This window comes from Somniosus microcephalus, unplaced genomic scaffold (assembly GCF_052327205.1).
Source record: "Somniosus microcephalus isolate GS21.2 unplaced genomic scaffold, FLI_Smic_1.0 unresolved_chr8, whole genome shotgun sequence".
Taxonomy (NCBI): Eukaryota; Metazoa; Chordata; class Chondrichthyes; order Squaliformes; family Somniosidae; genus Somniosus; species Somniosus microcephalus.
The window spans coordinates 12503752-12525196 of NW_028225186.1; the positions used below are offsets into that span (position 1 = coordinate 12503752).

At 47.0% G+C, this 21445-nt stretch overlaps 5 non-coding genes across 5 annotated transcripts; 2 read left to right on the forward strand and 3 right to left on the reverse strand.

Annotated features, from left to right (window-relative positions):
• Window positions 1-2689: 2689 nt before the first annotated feature.
• On the reverse strand, window positions 2690-2783 carry trnar-ucu (transfer RNA arginine (anticodon UCU)). The gene is made up of 2 exons: window positions 2747-2783; window positions 2690-2725 (listed from the first exon to the last, which is right to left on the reverse strand). It is a non-coding gene; the product is annotated as a tRNA-Arg (tRNA).
• Window positions 2784-5146: 2363 nt separating this feature from the next.
• Window positions 5147-5228, forward strand: trnas-cga (transfer RNA serine (anticodon CGA)). The gene has a single exon. It is a non-coding gene; the product is annotated as a tRNA-Ser (tRNA).
• Window positions 5229-5774: 546 nt separating this feature from the next.
• Window positions 5775-5848, reverse strand: trnai-aau (transfer RNA isoleucine (anticodon AAU)). The gene has a single exon. It is a non-coding gene; the product is annotated as a tRNA-Ile (tRNA).
• Window positions 5849-13381: 7533 nt separating this feature from the next.
• On the forward strand, window positions 13382-13470 carry trnar-ucg (transfer RNA arginine (anticodon UCG)). Its single transcript is given in 2 exon segments — window positions 13382-13418; window positions 13435-13470. It is a non-coding gene; the product is annotated as a tRNA-Arg (tRNA).
• A 319-nt stretch (window positions 13471-13789) lies between these two features.
• trnas-uga (transfer RNA serine (anticodon UGA)) lies at window positions 13790-13871 on the reverse strand. Its single transcript has one exon. It is a non-coding gene; the product is annotated as a tRNA-Ser (tRNA).
• Window positions 13872-21445: the final 7574 nt, after the last annotated feature.

Genomic DNA, 21445 nt, shown 5'->3' on the forward strand with positions numbered 1-21445 from the left:
ATTTTTGACTTTTGTTAATAGAAGCGAGGACACTGCGGTTAAATTAAAAGCGAAATGCAGCAGATCCTGGATCTGAAATTGTTCTTTAAATGTTGGAAACACTCCACAGGTCAGGGAACATCTGTGGACAGAAAAACACAGGGTTAACCTTTCAGGTCCATGAACTCTCGATAGAACTAAGATTTTGCAGCTTTGTAGGTCCCGTGTGAGTTTCCTTCCAAACTTTATAAACTTTTAACTGCTCAAAAATTACAAAATTAAGAAACTAACCTTCCCTCGAAAAATAAATGGCCATACGGGGATCAAACCTGCAACCTTGGCGTTATTAGCACCACGCTCTAACCAACTGAGCTAACCGGCCCATCTGTAAGGTTCATCTATAGAACCGTCCCTGTTTCTGGTCTTTGCCCGCTAAGTCACTTTGTCTTTGAAGGCTGTAAAAGAAGGACTTGCATTTCTACAGGGCTTTCACGACCTCAGGACATCCTAAAGTGCTTTACAGCCAATGAATACTTTTTGAACTGTTTTGCATCTGTGACAGGTAGATTGGTCAGGGGGAGTTCAAATAGGTTTTCCCCTCGTGTTGGTTCCCTCACCACCTGCCGCAGGCCCAGACTGGCAGCCATATCCTTCAGGACTCGAACAACTCGGTCAGTAGTGCTGCTACCGAGCCACTCTTGGTGATGGGCATTGAGGCCCCCCACCCAGAGTACATTCTGTGCCCTTGCTGCCTTCAGTGCTTCTTCCAAGTGGTGTTCAACATGGAGGAGTACTGATTCATCAGCTGAGGGAGGGTGGTAGGTGGTAATCAGCAGGAGGTTTCCTTGCCCATGATGTTCCTGTGTAACAGGCTTGAGGGGCTGAAAGGCTTCCTCCTTTTCCTGCATAACAGGCTTAACAGGCTGAATAGCCTCCTCCTGTTCCTGCATAACAGGCTCGAGGGGCTGAATGGCCTCCTCCTGTTCCTGCATAACAGGCTCGAGGGGCTGAATGGCCTCCTCCTGTTCCAGTGATACAGACTCGAGGGGCTGATTGGCCTCCTCCAGTTCCTGTATAACAGGCTTGTAGGGCTGAATGGCCTCTTCCTATTTATGTGTAACAGACTCGAGGGGCTGAATGGCCTCCTCCTGTTCCTGTGTAACAGGCTTGAGGGGCTGAATGGCTTCCTCCTTTTCCAGCATAACAGGCTTAACAGGCTGAATAGCCTCCTCCTGTTCCTGCATAACAGGCTCGAGGGGCTGAATGGCCTCCTCCTGTTCCTGTATGATAGGCTCGATGGGCTGAATGGCCTCTTCCTATTTATGTGTAACAGACTCAAGGGGCTGAATGGCCTCCTCCTGTTCCTGTGTAACAGGCTTGAGGGGCTGAATGGCTTCCTCCTTTTCCTGCATAACAGGCTTAACAGGCTGAATAGCCTCCTCCTGTTCCTGCATAACAGGCTCGAGGGGCTGAATGGCCTCCTCCTGTTCCTGTATGATAGGCTCGATGGGCTGAATGGCCTCTTCCTGTTTATGTGTAACATACCCGAGGAGCTGATTGGCCTCCTCCTGTTCCTTTATAACAGACTCGAAGGGCTGAATGGCCTCCTCCTGTTCCTGTATAACAGACTCAAGGGGCTGAATGGCCTCCTCCTGTTCCTGTGTAACAGGCTCAAGGGGCTGAATGGCATCCTCCTGTGCATGTATAACAGGCTCGAGGGGCTGAATGGCCTCCTCCTGTTCATGTATAACGGGCTTGAGGGGCTGAATGGCCTCCTCCTATTCCTGTGTAACCGGCTCGAGGGGCTGAATGGCCTCCTCCTGTTCCTGTCTAACAGGCTTGAGGGGCTGAATGGCTTCCTCCTTTTCCTGTATAACACGCTCGACAGGCTGAATAGCCTCCTCCTGTTCCTGTATAACAGGCTCGTGTGTCTGAATTGTCTCCTCTTGTTCCTGTGTAACAGGCTTGAGGGGCTGAATGGCCTCCTCCTGTTACTGTGTAACAGGCTCGAGGGGCTGAATGGCATCCTCCTGTGCATGTATAACAGGCTCGAGGGGCTGAATGGCCTCCTCCTGTTCCCGTATAACAGACTCGTGTGTCTGAATTGCCTCCTCCTGTTCCAGTGTAGCAGGCTTGAGGGACTGAATGTCCTCCTCCTGTTCATGTGTGGCAGGTTTGAGGGGCTGAATGGCCTCCTGCTGTTCCTGTGAAACAGACTCGTGGGTCTGAATTGCCTCCTCCTGTTCCTTTATAACTGGATCATGGGTCTGATTTGCCTCCTCTTCATCCTATGTAACAGGTTCGAGGGGCTGAATGGAGTTCTACTGTTCTTGTACAGATCTTGTATCGCTGAACGGCTTCCTCCTGTCCAATGCAACAGGCTCGAGGCGTTAAAGGCCTCCTCTTTTCCCTGTGTAACAGGCTCGAGGGGCTGAATGGCCTCCTCCTGTTCCTGTATAACAGGCTAAAGGGGCTGAATGGCCTCCTCCTGTTCCTGTGTAAAAGGGTCATGGGACTGAATGGTCTCCTCCTGTTCCTATGTAAAACGGCCATGGGACTGAATGGCCTCCTCCTGCTCCTGTGTAACTGACTCAGGGGTTGAGAGTACTCAGAGGGAAAGTGTCGGGGCGGTAGTTTCCCTTCTCTGAACTACCGATTTACTGCAAAATGTACCGTCAGTGGAGGAACCACCGAACCCTGACCCAAAATCCAACTCTGGTGGGACTCGAACCCACAACCTTTGAATGCCTTAACCTGCTATACCAACTAGAAGTCCAATGCGCTATCCATTGCGCCACAGAGCCAATTACGTAAAATTCTATTACAAAAGCAAAATAGTGTTGATGCTGGAAATCTGAAATATAAACAGATGAAATGCTGGAAACACTCTGCAGGTCAGGCAGCATTCCATGTCTGTTTAAAAGGGGTCTACTTTCAGTCCCGGATCATTCTGTGTCTGTTTAATAGGGACATGCTGTCAGTCCCGGATCATTCTGTGTCTGTTTAAAAGGGACATGCTGTCAGTCCCGGTTTATTCTGTGTCTGTTTAAAAGGGACATGCTGTCAGTCCCGGTTTATTCTGTGTCTGTTTAAAAGGGACATGCTGTCAGTCCCGGATTATTCTGTGTCTGTTTAAAAGGGATGTGCTGTCAGTCCCGGGTCATTCTGTGTCTGTTTAAAAGGGACATGCTTTCAGTCCCGGATTATCCTGTGTCTGTTTAAAAGGGATGTGCTGTCAGTCCCGGATCATTCTGTGTCTGTTTAAAAGGGATGTGCTGTCAGTCCCGGATCATTCTGTGTCTGTTTAAAAGGGATGTGCTGTAGGTCCCTGGTCATTCTGTGTCTGTTTAAAAGGGATGTGCTGTCAGTCCCGGATCATTCTGTGTCTGTTTAAAAGGGATGTGCTGTAGGTCCCTGGTCATTCTGTGTCTGTTTAAAAGGGATGTGCTGTCAGTCCCGGATCATTCTGCGTCTGATTAAAACGGGTGTTACATAATATTATAGAGTCTGCCCCACAGAAACAGTCCATTTGCATGAACTGGTCTCCACACGAGGCTCCTCCTTCTCTATTTCTCCTCACCCCCCAAATAAAACTAGAATCAGTAATGGTAACCATGAAACTATCGGATTGTCGTAAAAATCCATCTGGTTCACTAATGTCTTTCAGGGAAAGAAATCTGCCGTCCTTACCTGGTCTGTCCTTTGTGTGACTCCAGTCCCATAGCAATGTGGTTGATTCTTAACTGCCCTCTGAAATGGCCTAGCAAGCCACTCAGTTGTAACAAACCGCTATGAAACAAAATAATAAAAATGAAGCTGGATGGACCACCTGGCCTGATCCATATCAGCCTCCTCCTGAGGTCCCCACCATCACAGAAGCCAGCCTTCAGCCAATTCGATTCACTCCACGTGATATCAAGAAAAGGCTGAGCACACTGGATACAGCAATGGCTCTGGGCCCTGACAACACCCCGGCTATCATTCTGAAGACTTGTGCTCCAGCCAAGCTGTTCTAGTACAGCTACAACACTGGCATCTATCCAACAATGTGGAAGACTGCCCAGGTATGTCCTGTCCACAAAAAGCAGGACAAATCCAATCCAGCCAATTACCACCCCATCAGTCTACTCTCTACTCTCAATCATCAGCAAAGTGATGGAAGGTTTCATCCACAGTGCTGTAAAGTGGCACTTACTGACCAATAACCTGCTCATTGATGCCCGGCTTGGGTTCTGCCAAGAGCACTCGGCTCCCGACTTCATTAAAACCTTGGTCCAACATGAACAAAGGAGCTGACCACCAACATCCTGGGGGTTACCATTGAACATAAATACTGTGACAACAAGAGAAGGTCAGAGGCTCGGCATTCTGCGTCGTGTGTCTCACCTCCTGACTCCCCAAAGCCTTTCTACCATCTACAAGGCACAAGTAAGGAGTGTGATGGAATACTCTCCACTTGCCTGGATGAGTGCAGCTCCAACAACACTCAAGAAGTTCGACACCATCCAGGACAAAGCAGCCCGCTTGATTGGCACCCCATCCACCACCTTAAACATTCACTCCCTCCACCACCGGCGCACCGTGGCTGCAGTGTGTACCATCTACAAGATGCACTGCAGCAACTCACCAAGGCTTCTTCAGCAGCACCTGCCAAACACGCAACCTCTTCCACCTAGAAGGACAAGCGCAGCAGGCGCATGGGAACACCCCCACCTTCAAGTTCCCCTCCAAGTCACACACCATTCTGACTTAGAAGTATATTGCCGATTCTTCATCGTCGCTGGGTCAAAATTCTGGAACTCCCTCCCTAACAGCACTGTGGGAGCACCTTCACCACACGGACTGCAGCGGTTCAAGAAGGCGGCTCACCACCACCTTCTCAAGGGGCAATTAGGGATGGGCATTTAATGCTAGCCTTGCCAGCGCACCCACATCCCATAAACGAATTTAAAAAATCCTATCAGCATATCCTTCTATTCCTTTCTCCCTTCCTCTTAAATGCATCTGTAGTATTCGCCTCAACTACTGCATTCTCAGCGCTCTTTGGCCAAAGATGTTAATCCTGAATTCCCTGATGGATTTATCGGTGAGTATTTATGACCTGTCTTCTCTGAGCTAGTTCCTGACTCACTCACAGTAGGAAGCATTTTCTCACTGTTAACGTGCAGCTGCGATGGCCGAGTGGTTAAGGCGTTGGACTCGAAATCCAATGGGGTTTCCCCGCGCAGGTTCGAACCCTGCTCGCAGCGACTTTGATGCAATTTTTTTATTTCATCGGCTCCCTGTGGCGATCACTGGCCCCGAAATTGATCAGAATTCCCTCCACTGCACTTTATTACACTGATTAACCCAAAGTTCCAATTGAAACACTAATAATTTATCGGCATCAATTTGATATTGTGGATTTGTTGGGAACTAGAGAGCAATACACACACAAAGCAGCATCAAAAATACTAATTAATAAAGAGCCCTGCAGTGTTTGGTAGGGAATCACCTTCAGCTAGTAAGTGGGAACACGGTTTGGTTTTATAAAACTGAACACGAATTAAAAAGTGTGTAAAAAGACCGTGGCAGGACTCGAATCTGCAATATTCTGATAACCTCAAAATTAATACCGAAGTCTGACGCCTTATCCATCAGCGCCATCTGTGGACAGATAGACACAATGTCAACCTTCCAGTTCCTTGAGTTCTCGGCAGAACTAAGGTTTTGTAGCTTTGCTTCAAAGTATGACAGCTCCAATCTTTTCAGCAAATAGCAAAATTAAGAAACTACCCACAGCATCAAAAAGTAAATGGCCCGTACGGGGATCGAACCCGCGACCTTGGCGTTATTAGCACCACGCTCTAACCTACTGAGCTAACCGGCCTGCCTTAACTCCTTTTGCTGTTAAATTCAATTTATGTTGATTTTTGGTTTTTGTCAGTTGTCAGTGCTCCGGTTTCCTCCCACAGTCCAAAGATGTGCGGGTTAGGTTGATTGGCTATGATAAATTAACCCTTAGTGTTAGGTGGATTAAATACGTGGGGTTACGGGGATAGGGTGGGATATGTGTTGGTGCAGGGATTACGGGGATCGGGTGGGATATGTGTCGGTGCAGGCTCGATGGGCCGAAATGGCCTCTATCTGCACTGTGGGGTTTCTGTGATTCTGTGACTTCGAAGGCTGTAAAAGAAAGACTCTGATTTCTACAGCGCCTTTCACCTGAGGACGTCTCAAAGCGCTTTACAGGCAATGTAGTTGTAGTTGTAGTTGTAGTCACTGTTGTAATGTAGGAAAAACAGCAGCAGCCAATTTGTGCACAGCAAGCTCCCACAATGTGATAATCGAGGATCACCTGTTTTAGTGATGTTGATTTGAGGATAAATATTGGCTACAGGACACCGGGGTAAACCTCATCATCCCCTGCTCTTCTTCCAATAGTGCCATGGGATCGTTTATGTCCACCCGAGAGGGCAGAGGGGGCCTCAGTTTTGGAATTGTATTCCACCACAATCTGTAACCTTATGGACCGGCATATCCCTCACCCTACCATTAGCATCAAGACAGGGGACCAACCCTAGTTCAATGAGGAGTGTAGAAGAGCATTTCAGGAGCAGCACCAGGCGTACTGAAAATGAGCTGCCAACCTCATGAAGTTACAACTCAGGACTACACACATGCTAAGCTATGGAAACAGCATGTGTAGACAGAGCGAAGAGATCCAACAACCAACGGATCAGATCAAAGCTCTGCAATCCTTCCACATCCAGTCGTGACGATTTTAATTTAATGTAATTTGTTCCTAGGACTTGGGCATCGCTGGCAAGGCCAGCATTAATTGCCCATCACTAATTGCCCTTGAGAAGGTGGTAGTGAGAAGCCCTCTTGGCCCGCTGCAGTCAATGAGGTGAAGGTCCTCCAATAGTACTGTTAGGGAGGGATTTCCAGGATTTTGACCTAGCGACGATGAAGTTATGGTGATATATTTTCACGTCGGGATGGTTTGTAACTTGGAGGGGAACTTGGAGGTGATGGTGTTCCCATGCACCGGCTGCCCTTATAAGAACATAAGAACATAAGAAATAGGAGCAGGAGTTGGCCATTTGGCCCCTCGAGCCTGCTCCACCATTCAATAAGCTCATGGCTGATCTGATCTTGGCCTTAACTCCACTTTTCTGCCTGTTCCCCCTTAACCCTTGACTCTCCGATAGTTCAACAATCTGTCTATCTCAGCCTTGAATATAATCAATGATTCAGGCTCCACAGCTCTCTGGGGTAGATAATTCCAAAGATTCACAACCCTCTGAGAGAAGAAATTCCTCCTCATCTGCGTCTTAAATGGACAAATCCTTATTCTGAAACTATGCCACCTGATTCTAGATTCCCCCATGAGGGAAAACAGCCTCTCAGCATCTACCCTGTCAAGCCCCCTCAGAATCTGATATGTTTCAGTAAGATCACCTCTCATTCTTCTAACCTCCAATGAGTATAGGCCTAACCTGCTCAACCTTTCCTCATAAGACAATCCCTTCATCCCGGGAATCAACCTAGAGAACCTTCTCTGAACTGTCTCCAATGCAAGTATATCCCTCCTTAAATAAGGAGAACAAAAATGTATGCAGCACTCTAGGCGTGGCCTCACCTGTACAGTTGTAGCAAGACTTCCCGACTTTTATACCCCATGCCCCTTGCAATAAAGGCCAACATTCCATTTGCCTACTTAATTACTGCATGCTAACTTTTTGTGTTTCATGTACGAGGACACCCAGATCCCTCTTAACCGCAGCATTCTGTAGTCCCTCTCCATTTTAATAATATTTTGCTTTTCTGTTCCCTCCATGGCCTCGCCCCTCCCTATCTCTGTAATCTCCTTCAGCCCCACAACTCCCTGAGATATCTGCGCTCCTCTAATTCTGCCCTCTTGAGCATCCCTGATTATAATCGCTCAACCTTCCTGTTGCCCTAAGCTTTGGAATTCCCTGCCTAAACCTGTCCACCTCTCTTTCCTCCTTTAAGATGCTCCTTATAACCTATCTCTTTGACCAAGCTTTTGGTCACCTGCCCTAATTTCTCCTTATGTGGATTGGTGTCAAATGTTTTGTCTGAAAATACTCCTGTGCAGCGCCTTGGGACGTTTTACTACGTTAATGGTGCTATATAAATGCAAGTTGTTGTTGGTAATGGTGGTGGCGGATTCGGTGATGGTCATGCTGTTGAATGTGAAGGGGCGGTGGTTAGACTTTCGCTTGTTGGAGCTGGCCATTGCCTGGCACTTGTGTTGGCTGTTGTCATGCGTGGCACACAGTGACATATGTACAGTATTTGCCGATCGGATAGTGTGTGATTGACAACTGCAGGTGTATGCTGAAAGATTAATGCAGGAAATCGTCAGCTAGAGTCTCCAAAATATAAGCTTATACACATAAACCAAACCCAATGGCCGGTTAGCTCAGTTGGTCAGAGCGTGGTGCTAATAACGCCAAGGTCGCTGGTTAGATCCCCGTACGGGCCATTTGATTTTTGGTAGAGAGGGTAGTTTCTTGATTTTGTTATTTGTTGAAAAGTTTGGATGGAAACTCACACGGGACCTGCAATACTTTGAAGCAAAGCTGGAAATCCTGAGTTATGACCTGCGGAGCGTTTCCAACATTAAATGAACAATTCCAGATCCATCGGGACTTCTCGTATTTCAATCAGTGAACGGTTCACAGCTGCTGATTGGTTTGGAGTGCAAAGAATAGAACTGAAATAAATACAATCCCGGGGTTTAATCACTCATTATTAACATACCGCCAGAAACAGACCGTTCGGTCCAACCAGTCCATGCCGCCGTTTATGCTTCACTCGAGCCTCCTCCAGTCTTTCCTCATCCAAATCTATCAGCATAACCCTCTATTCACTTCTCCCACATGTGCTTACCTAGCCTCCTCTAAAATGCATCTAAACTATTCGCTTCAACCACTCCCTGTGGTAGCGAGTTCCACATTCTCACCACTCTCTGGGTAAAGATGTTTCTGCTGAATTCCCGATTGGATTTCTTGCTGACTATCTTATATTGATGGCCTCTAGTTATGCTCTTCCCCACAAGTGGAATAATTCTCTCTGTATCCACTCTATCAAAACCTTTCATAATTTTAAAGATCTTTTAAAGTGACCTCCCTATTCTTCCTAGCATAATGAAATATGTCACACTTATTTGTGTTCAAATTCATTTGCCAATGCTATGCCCATTCTGCAAGTTTATTAATGTCCTCCTGTAACTTGTTGCAGTCCTCCCCAGTATTGACTATCCCCCCCAATTTGGTGTCATCTGCAAATTTATAAATTGTGTTTCTGATTACTAAGTCTAAATCGTTAATATAAATTGCGAACAGCAGTGGCTCCAGCTCTGATACTTGTGGAACACTACTACCCACCTTCTGCCACTGTGAATAAACTACCCGGTAGTCGGACTATCTGCCTTCTCTCCTTAAGCCAGCCAGCAATCCATTCCACTATTTCTCGCCTGACTCCAGATTCTATGACCTTGTTCATCAGTCTATTATGGGGTACATTATCGAAGGCCTTCTGAAAATCCAGATAAATTACATCGACTGCATTACCATTGTCTACTCTCTCTGTTGGTTTGGAGTGCAAAGAATGGGACTGAAATGACATCGGCCACCTCCAGTTCCCTGCTCCCCTCACCCACTCCAACCTATCTCCCTCTGAACTTGCAGCACTCCGTTCTCTCCGATCCAACCCTAACATTGTCATTAAACCTGCTGACAAAGGTGGTGCTGTTGTTGTTTGGAGAACCGTCCTCTACCATCCGGAGGCTGAACGGCAACTCACTGCCAGCTCCTCCTACCTCCCCCTGGACCATGACCCCACTACTGAACATCAAGCAATTGTTTCCAAGACTGTCACTGACCTCATCTCCTCTGGAGTTCTTCCCCCCAAGGCCGCCAATCTCTCAGTTCTTCAACACCGCACTGCCCACTTCTACATACTTCCCAAGATCCACAAACAGGACTGCCCTGGTTGACCAATTGTTGCAGCCTGTTCTTGCTCCACAGAACTGATTTCTTCCTATCTTCACTCTATTTTTTCTCGACTTGTCCAGTCCCTTCCCACCTACATGCGCGACTCTTCCAACACCCTCCGTATTTTAACAGTTTCCAGTTTCCTGGCCCCAAACGTCTCCTTTCCACTCTGGATGTCCATTCCCTCTGCACCTCCATCCACCACCAGGACGGCCTTAAGCGGCTCCACTTCTTCCTTGAACAGAGGCCCCACCAGTCCCCATCCACCACCGCCTTTGTCCGCCTGGCTGCACTTGTTCTCACATTGTACAACTTCTCCTTTGATTCCATTCACTTCCTCCAAATTAAAGGTGTTGCTATAGGTACCTGCATGGGCCCTAGCTATGCCTGCCTTTTTGTGGGATATGTGGAACATTCTTTGTTCAAGTCCTACTCAGGTCCCCTTCCTCACCTCTTTTTCCGGTACATCGATGATTGTATTGGTGCCGTTTCCTGCTCTCGCCCTGAACTAGATAATTTCTTTCACTTTGCCTCCAATTTCCACCCTTCCCTCACCTTCACATGGTCCATCTCCGACTCTTCCCTTCCCTTCCTCGACTTCTCTGTCTCCATTTCTGGGGATAGGCTATCGACCAACATCCACTATAAGCCCACTGACTCCCACAGCTACCTGGACCACACTTCCTCCCACCACGCTTGCTGTAAGGACTCATTGAAACATAGAAACATAGAGACATAGAAGATAGGAGCAGGAGTAGGCCATTCGGCCCCTCGAGCCTGCTCCACCATTCAATGAGGTCATGGCTGATCATCCAAATTCAGTACCCTGTCCCTGCCTTCTCCCCATATCCCTTGATCCCTTTAGCCTTAAGAAATATATCTAACTCCTTCTTGAATATATTTAATGAATTTGCCTCCACTGACTTCTGTGGTAGAGAATTCCACAGGTTCACCACTCTCTGGATGAAGTAATTCCTCCTCATCTCTGTCCTAAATGGCTTACCCCTTATCCTTAGGCTGTGACACCTGGTTCTGGAATCCCCGGCCATCGGGAACATCCTTACTGCATCTAGTCTGTCTAGTCCTGTTAGTATTTTATAAGTATCAATGAGATCACCTCTCATTCTTCTAAACTCCAGCGAGTATAAGACCAATCAACCCAATCTCTCCTCATATGTCATTCCTGCCATCCCAGGTATCAGTCTGGTGAATCTTCACTGCTCTCACTCCATGGCAAGAACATCCTTCCTCAGATAAGGCGACCAAAACAGCACACAATGCTCAAGATGTGGTCTCACCAAGGCCCTGTACAACTGCAGCAAGACATCCTTGCTCCTGTACTCGAACCCTCTCGCTACGAAGGCCAACATACCATTTGCCTTCTTAACCGCCTGCTGCACCTGCATGCTTACCTTCAGCGACTAGTGCACAAGGACACCCAGGTCTAGTTGCACTTCCCCTTCTCCCAATCTATTGACGTTCAGATAATAATCTGCCTTCCTGTTTTTGCCACCAAAGTGGACAACCTCGCATTTATCCACATTATACTGCATCGGACATGCTTCTTCCCAATCACCCAACCTGTCCAAATCATACTGGAGTTTCTCGGCATCCTCCTCACAGCACACATGCCCACCCAACTTTGTGTCACCTGTAAACTTGGAGATATTACATCTAGTTCCCTCATCTAGATCATTAATATATATTGTGAATAACTGGGGTCCTAGCACCAATCCCTGCGGTACCCCACTAGTCACTGCCTGCCACTCGGAAAAAGACACGTTTATTCCAACTCTTTGCTTCCTGTCTGCCAACCAGTTATCTATCCAAGTCAGTACCTTGCCCCCAATCCCATGTGCCTTAACTTTACATGCTAATCTCTTGTGCGGGACGTTCTCAAAAGCCTTCTGAATGTCCAAATACACCACATCCACATAGCATTTCCCCCACTACCGATGTCAGGCTTACCGGTCTATAATTCCCCATTTTCCCTCTACCACCTTTTTTGAATAGTGGGGTAACATTAGCTACCCTCCAATCCATGGGAACTGTTCCAGAATCTATCGAATTTTGGAAGATGACCAGCAATGCATCTACTATTTCTAGGGCCACTTCCTTAAGTACACTAGGATGTAGATTATCAGTCCCTGGGGATTTATCCATTCCATTCTATTCCATTCTCCCAGTTTCTCTGTCTCTGTTGCATCTGTTCTGATGAGGCCACCTTCCATACCAGTGCTTCCGGTATGTCTTCCATTTTCCTCAAATGAGGATCCCCCTCTACCATGGTTGACATGACACTCGACCGAGTCTGTTCCATTTCCCGCACGGCAGCTCTCACCCCTTCCGCTCACTCCCAGAAACATAATAGGGTTCCCCCCTTGTCCTCACCTTTCACCCCACCCGCCTCCACATTCAACGAATCATCCTGCGCCATTTCCACCACCTCCAGCATGATCCCACCACCAAACACATCTTCCCCTCCTCCCTTTCAGCATTTCGAAGGGACCGCTCTCTCCATGACAGCCTGGTCCACTCCTCTATCACCCCAACACCCCTTCTCCTTCGCCCGGCACCATCCCATGCAAGTGCAGGAGATGCAACACCTGCCCTTTTAACTCCTTCCTTCCCATCGCCCAGGGCACCAAACACTCCTTCCAGGTGAATCAGCGATTACCTGTACTTCTTACAATTTAGTTACTGTATTCGCTGAATCTACATTGAGACACCAAATGCAGATTGGGTGACCGCTTTGCAGAACAGTCGGCAAGTGTGACCCCGAGCTTCCGGTCACCTGTCACTATAATTATCTGCTCCACTCCCTCTCTGATCTCTCCTTCCTTGGCCTGTTACACTGTTCCAATGAAGCTCTACGTAATCTCGAGGAACAGCACCTCATCTTTCTATTAGGCACTTTACAGCATTCTGGACTTAACACCGAGTTCAACAATTTCAGACTATAAATTGGCCCCTGTATTTCTTTAATTTTTTTAATTTGTTCTCATTTTTCCTCACATGACAGTTGTTAATGTTTCTGCCATAATCATTCACACCTCATCTTGAGCCATCTTTTGATCGTTAACTTGTCCTATTACCTCTCCTTTTGCCTTGCACCATCATCCCTTTTGTAAGTCAATCTCTCCTGCCGTCCATTCTATCACAGACATTTCCTTTGTTCTTACCTCGCCTCCACCCACCCCTGCTTAAAAATCCCTCTTCCCTAACCTTTTCCAGTTCTGACGAAGGGTTCGACCTGAAAGGTTAACTCTGTTTCTCCCTCACTCGATGCTGCCTGACCTGCTGAGTGTTTCCAGTATTCTCTGTTGTTAATGAAATGAACACAGTAACGGAGTTTAATCACTCATTATTAGGATTTGTTGAGTCTATTTTTGTGTGGCCGCGTGGCCTAATGGATAAGGCGTCTGACTTCGGTGTAAATTCTGATGCTATCAGAAGATTGCAGGTTCGAGTCCTGCCGTGGTCGTTTTACACACTTTTTAATTCGGGTTCAACTTTAGAAAACCAAACCGCGTTTCCACTCTTTTCCTTCCAAACATTGCAGGGTTCTTTATTAAATGGAATTTTTACGTGCTGTCTTATGTGTAAATTTCTCACTGATCTTTGCAAATAGTTTCAAACAAATCCACAATTTCTAATTGATGACAAATTAGTGTTTCCAATTGGAACAACAGCTTTGGGTTAATCAGTGTCATAACGTGCAGTGGAGGGAATTCTAATCAGTTTCGGGGCCAGTGATCTCCACAGGGAACCGATGAAATAAAATAAAGAATTTGCAGTAGAATCGCTGCGAGCAGGGTTCGAACCTGCGCGGGGAAACCCCATTGGATTTCAAGTCCAAAGCCTTAACCACTCGGCCATCGCAGCTGTGCAAATGTAACTTTTCAACAGTGAAATGACCTATGCAAACTATTAGACAACTTCCCTGCACAATATAAATGGAAGGAAGTTGTGTGACAGCTGCGCAGAGGCCTGGTTAGGTCACTGTGTACAGTTCTGCGCACTGCACCTTAGAAAGGATATATTGACCTTGGAGGATGTGCGGTGCAGATTCACGAGTGTGTTACCAGGGCTCCAAGGGTTAGGCTATGAGCAGAGATCAGATAATCTAGGCTTGTATTCCCTGGAATATTGAAGATTAAGGGCAGTGATCATAGAAATACAGAAATTTACACCAGAGAAGGAAGCCATTCGGCCCATCGTGTCTTTGCCAGATGAAAAAGAGATATTTTGCCTAATCCCACTTTCCAGCTCTGGGTCCGTAGCCCTGTAGCTTACAGCACTTCAAGTACATGTCCATAGTGCTTTCTATTAATGTGATCGGCAGTGACTTCCAGATCCGCTCCACTCTCTGTGTGAAAATGGTTCTTGTCAACTCCTCTTTAATCATTTTACCAGTTACTTTAAATCTACGCCCCTGATCATTGACATTTCTGCTAAGGGAAATAGGTCCTTCCTATCCACTGTATCTTGGCCCCTCAGAATTTTATGCACCTCAATTATGTCTCCACTCCACCTCCTCTGCTCCAAAGATAACAACCCAACCCTATCCAATCTTTACTTACAGCTAAAATTTTCCATTCCTGGCAACATCCTAGTAAATCTCCTCTGTACCCTCTCTAGTGCAATAACATCTTTCCTGTACTGTGGTGACCAAAGCTGTCTGCAGTACTCTAGCTGTGGCCTAACAAGTGTTTTATACTGTTCAAACATAACCAGACTGTTCTTGAATTCTATGCCTTGGCTAATACAAACATAGAAACATAGAAGATAGGAGCAGGAGTAGGCCGTTCGGCCCCTTGAGCCTGCTCCACCATTCAATGAGATCATGGCTGATCATCCAAATACAGTACCCGGTCCCTGCTTTCTCCCCATAACCGTTGATCCCTTTAGCCTTAAGAAATATATCCAACTCCTTCTTGAATATATTTAATGTATTGGCCTCTGCTGCCTTCTGTGGTAGAGAATTCCACAGGTTCAGCACTCGCTGGATGAAGAAATTCCTCCTCATCTCTGTCCTAAATGGCTTATCCCTTATCCTTAGTCTGTGACACCTGGTTCTGGATTCACCGACCATCGGGAACATCGTTCCTGCATCTAGTCAGTCCAGTCCTGTCAGAATTTTATACGTTTCAATTAGATCCCCTCTCATTCTTCTAAACCCCAGTGAGTATAAGCCCGATCGACACAATCTCCCCTCATACATCATTCCTGCCATCCCAGCTATCTGCCTGGTGAATCTTTGCAGAACTCCTTCCATGGCAAGAATGTCATTCCTCAGATAAGGCGACCAAAACTGCACACAATACTCAAGATGTGGTCTCACCAAGGCCCTGTACAACTGCAGCAAGACATCCCTGTTCCTGTGCTCAAACCCTCTCGCTATGAAGGCCAAGATACCATTTGCCTTCTTAACCACCTGCCGCCGAATAAAGGAAAATATTCCCTAGGACTTTTTAACCAATAATAAAAACAGAAACTGCTGGAAATATTTGTTAGAACGGATTCTTTTACCCTCAGTCTGGTTCAGTAAACACTGAGTCGAACAACTGGAGAATTCAAACGATTTATTATCCGCGGAGTCTTACTCTGATATATCGACACTGACTCCTGCAAGAGTCTGCGAATCCAACAGAGCAAGCAGTTTGTCCTACAGTGTGTTACATTATTATACTTGCATTTGAGAAGACATTAACACATCGTACAGTCTGCACCAATCCCGAGCTGTGCACGTATACAGTTAATTTGATTTCCTGGCCTGGCAGTTTGAAATAAAGAAGTCACATTTTACTGAATGGGTTACAGTTAAGTAAATATCCTGGTAATGGGTTCCTGATCAACTAAACATTATGGTAATGCGTTTGCAATCACGGTAATGTGTTTTCTGATCGCCTATTGTCTGTATAACTTCTGCACTCTGCTTTACAGTGTTTCTAACAGCAAGGTGTAACATTGTGGGCGCCAGCCATATTAGCAGCCAAAGATCAGTTTAGCCTTTTTATTTTACTTCTTGCTGCCTTCACAGTTTCTTGTTTCTATTTCTTTGACCTTGGTATTCTCAATCCCTCCTTTTATCATTCTATGATAACCAACCGTTATTCGGTTACGTCTATCTTATTTAGTCGATCAAATTCTTCATTGTCATCATACTTTACTTCCTTCATTTCACATTCATTGGTCAGTCTTACCATTAACATCTTCGGGCTACCTATTTTTTCCAAAGCTAGCTGCATTCTTCCTAGCACACATTTCATGATTGCTAGTCCAATAAAAATACAGGCGATTGCAACTACTAGGTACATAGCCATATTTATCAACCAGTCATACCATCCTCCAAATCCCCAATCTCCCCAGTTACTTGCTTCCTTCATATTATCCATTTGTTCCCTTATCTTAGTGATAAAGCGGGTGATGTTCTTTGTCTGGTCTCGGACTCCCATAAGGCATTTACCTTTTACTATTGCACAGACACCACCTTCTCGGGCCAGCAGGTAGTCTAGGGCATATCTGTTTTGCATAGTGAATAACCTGAGTTCCGACAATTCTTTAGTGACTGCGTCGACGGCCCCCATGGTAGCATACCCAGGATGGTGAGGCCACAGATAAGGTAGTTCCGGTTATTGGCGGCCAGATAGGCTCCAATATAGCCTATAGAGAACAGGCCAGCAAATCCATATCCTATAGAGGTTCTGTGTCCTCCTAGGGATTCAGGATTTTTCCACTTGGAGCAAAACTCTTTCGAGGCTGCCCTGACTACTATTTTTCGGTGGGATGTCCATTGGGAGGGGCAGGGTACTGTGGTAGGGGTTAAGGTAGCGATGGCTACCGTCTGGGGGCGGTATCTACTACCATGAAATTAGTGGCTTTTCCTTGGCTCAAGAAAAAGTAGCCTGGTTTGGTATATATCACGGATACGTGTTTCTGTCTTGTGCTTAAATGGCTCGGGGGAAGGAAATAGTCAAAACCTTGGATCTCACGAGTATCAGTAGGCTGGGTATTAGCTATTTTTACTAGCATAAAGGTTTCCCCCCTTACCTTCAGAGTTGTCCCATCCCCTTCTCCACATAATACTTGTACTCCTTCGGTTATTGACACACATACGAATTGCTCACATGTGCAGTGTGTCTGGTCCTATCATACACTGATGGTGGAGGCAGCGTGTCATCAAGCAGGTGTAGTTCTGCTTAACCCATACTGACCTACAGCCATAGCCCGTCCCATTCCAACAATTCTCATAGCCACCAGGGTTCCTGCTTGGTTTCAGGCAATTGGCGGGCGGGGTTAAGGTATAGGGTATTGTTATATTGTTTGTGGGAGGGAGAAGGTGAGCATCTAAAAGAAAGTCCGGGGGAACAATAACCGGGGTTGGGGTAAACACCCCCTCAACAGATATCAGGGGCGGATAACAAACAATTGACTCTGGTGAGTATAGGGCTGCGTGAGTCTGGAGGAATAGGTTGCCCGTCGGGGTTTCTTCAGGGAAAGTGTGTTGGAGATCTCGTTTACGTCTCTTTGTGAGGGTACCTTCTACCCTCGAATAGTCGAAGCTGCTCATAGGGGGCAGTCCATTTCTTTTCTTTTCCTGGTTGGACTTTGGATAACAGCTTTGTCCTTTGGTATCGGTAATTCTGCTGCATGGTCCTGCAGTAACAGACTTGGTCACCTGGCGTCAACAGACGTAATCAAATTTACACTTGGTCCAATGGCATGGCAATGTTCCTCTGTGTATGTATCTCAGCATTAGCGAGCGGTGGGGCTGTCTAATAAGCCCAATGTAGGTGTCCCAGTTGATCACGTTCCATTTCCCGAACCCGCCTGGGTTATCATCATTGCACCGAAGCACGTCTCCGTGGCATAGGTGGTGTACCCGCTTGGGTTGGTTCCGCCGGCATGTCCACCTTCTGGGCCGTTGAGTTATTCCAAGGGTGATCAGGGCACTGATAGAGAGGATCCACAGCGACGTCTGCATGGCTGGTCGGCGCGGCACGTCTGTTTAGGGCGAGATTTCTTGGAAGCAAGAGAGGTTAGCATTCTTTAAGTTTTAGGCAGAGCATGACTGACAGTTTTACAGTGGTGGAGGCGGACCCAAGCACTCTTTCCCTCTATTTTGGCAGCAGTTGGGGTGGCACCAGCCGGGATAGTACATATTTGGAACAAGGCCACGGGGAGTAATTTGAGCCATGTAGTTCCCGTCTCGGCCTGTAATTTGGCAAGTTTATTTTTCAAGGTCTGATTAGCCCGCTCGACCAGTCCGGCGGCCTGTGGCCTGTAGGCACAATGTAGCTGCTGTTGGATGCCCATTTGAGTGCAGAACTCCTTGTTTACCAGACCCACAAAGTGAGGGCCGTTGTCTGAACTTAATCGGTTTGGAATTCCGTACCTTGGAATAATTTCTCTCATTAAAACTTTTACAACAGTGGAGGCTTTGTTATCCGTAGTCGGGTAGGCCTCAATCCACTTACTAAATACATCAACAATAACCAGTACATATTTATAACACTGACACCTTTCTAACTCAATATAGTCCATCTGGAGGGTCTCAATGGGACCCGTGGGTAATGGCGTCTTACCCATTTCACAAGGTATGCCTTTTCCCGGGTTATGCTGCTGACAAATGAGGCAGCGACTGCTAATACCTTGAGCCAGAGCTTGTAATCTAGGATGCCACCATGTAGCTAATAACGTGTCACTAGTTGCTCTGGCACCACAATGAGTTGCAAAGTGTATACAATCAATAACCCATAATGCTAGCTCATCTGACATACAAGTTTTGCTCGGCAGGGGTGACCCATAATTTAGACACACAATCATATGTACAACCGAGCTGTTTCCACAGTCCCTTATCACGGTCAGGAGCGTCCTCCTGTAACTTAATGACGTCTTGGATGGTTGGCATTGGCTTTTCCGAGGGAGACTTGCTTTTATTTGAGCTTTTAGTCTGGCTCATCATTCTAGGCACAACCACTTGTTGTTCCTGGGACGCTTCCCTAGCCCCCTGGTCAGCGCATCTATTCCCTATATCTACAGGGGTCTGTCCTGCTGTGTGTGCGGAGCACTTTATCATGGAGATCTGTTTTGGTAGCATGAGGGCTTGTAGTAAGTCAGATACTAATTTCTGATGGGATATCTGTGTTCCTGCAGAGGTTAGGAACCCTCTGTTTTTCCACAATTGTCCGAAATCATGAACCACTCCGAAGGCATATCTCGAGTCTGTATAAACGTTAACCTTTAAGCCCGTCCCTAAGATACAAGCTCGTATTAATGCGAACAGTTCTGCTTGTTGGGCGGAATACGGAAACTCAAAGGCGGCAGACTCCAAAGTATTACTGTCCTGATCTGCGATTGCATATCCAGAAAGTCTTTTCCCAAGGGGACTGACGGACGCACTTCCATCTACATACATGGTTGTGTCAGGACTCTGCATTGGGGCATCAGATAGATCCTCACTGACGGAGGTATCTTCCGTGATTAAAAATAGACAATCATGTCCTGGGTCTGTTTGTTCGAGGGGTGGTTCTGTGAGAAAACATGCTGGGTTGATAGTAGTACAATGCTTCTTAATTGAAATGCACATAACAGGTCTCTGGCAATGAGATTGCAATCCAGCCCATTTATGATCACGAATTGGTGTTTCACAGGCTCATTTTGAAATGTTACTTCAACTGGTTCTGATATTGGGTACTGGCACACTTGTCCTTGGAATCAGGACAGGCTTTGTCTCTCCCCGGATTTAGGGAGATTGAGCTCTGATCGGACAGATGACATAGCAGCTCCGGTGTCTACCAGAAACGTATGTCAGCTCCCTTCAATCAGCAGGGATAGAAAGGGGCTCCTTGTCTGACTGGAACCCGTTCGCCACGAGGTTGGCGAGTCAGTACTGGGGAAACGGATTATTCTGGGAGAAGTCTGTATATCTTCCTCGTCCCCGATTTCCCTGTCAACCTCCCCGTTGTCCTTGCATGTGGCCCCCTCTTCCTTGTCTTCGGGAGGGACATTCCCTGCTCCAATGGCCTTGCTGGCCACAATTAAAACAGGTATCTGACCCTGCTTGCCTCCCTCCTCTTCCTCTATCGCCGAAATTTTGTCTTGGGGGAGCGTAGGGTGGGCCATAATTAGGGACGGTTGGTCCGTTGGGATGGCTGGTATCTCTGTACCTTTGTCTATCAACCCACCCTGGGACACAGTACTGGGGCTCTGTCTGATATCCTATCACATCTTGGGTGGGCTTTGGCTCTTCCTTTTTTATCACGTACTCAGTCTTGACCTTGACCTGGGGCTGACTCTCCTGACTCTTACTCTCTTTCCAATAATATTTCACTGCCCTGGCCATCTGGCTGGGACTATTCTCTGACCAGTCCATATTGTTAGTCTTAATTGCTTCAGACACCGAGGTTGGTAGACAATTTATCAGGATAGCACAGTATTGCGGCGAGTTTGCTCCGTTTTTGGTAATTAGCATCTCCTGACTGACTCCGATATACCTCAGAGAATCTCTCTAGGAATTCCTCTGCTCCCTCGCCCTTTCGTGGTTTAGTATCCAACACCTTGGATATATCAATGGGTTTCTGCAGGGTGGTGGCTAAAGCAGTGAGTATGGCGCGTTCACGAGCAGCACTCTGTGCGTGTTGAGCCTCTAATGTGGCATCATCCTCAAAGCCTAGGTTAACCTTGCATGTTCGGCAGGATTCAAGATCTGCTGTACTAACGCCCATAAGTCTCTTGATTCAGCATTATAGACGAGTATAGTAGTCCGGAGGAATTCTACAAACAAGGTGGGGGATTTCTTCCTATCTGGCATCCCGGCTAAGATAGCCATTATCTCGTTAGGTTTCCAGGGGTAGAAGATACCTATGGTTCGGGGGTTATCGGCGGCCACTGGAATATTTGTGTTAAAGGCAGGGTTAGGCATTTGTCTCACCGGCAGCTGCCGGGGTGTCGGTTTATGTCTGGCGGGTCTCTCGGTATCGGATCGTGATTCCAGGGATGACAAGTCGTCTCCTGAATCTCCACTGTCAATGTCACTATGGTCCCGGCACTCTAAAAAGGACCTTAAAGCCTTGAGGGTACTCTGGCTCTGACTCTAGTCTCTGACTTTGAATCATCTGCCTTTGATTTCTCCGTTTTCGTGACCTTGATGGACTGGGTTGGGGTGGGGAGGGTGTCGTCGGGGGCCGATTATTCTTAGTCCTGAGTCGGGTGTAAAAGGCAACAGGGTCGGTATACTGGGGACCCGGTTGTTGGTCTCCCATCTGGACCGGCGGAGGATTATTTACTTGAACTGTGACTGACGGCGGTGGGGAAACGGCACTGGCAGATACTTGATGTGTCAGCGCGGTGGTTTGTACAGCTGGTGCGGGTGCCACCGGGGGATAAATGTTAACGTACAGGGGGGGGAGCGTAGGGAACAACCTGAGCCCTGTGATTCCATTCGTCCAAATCAT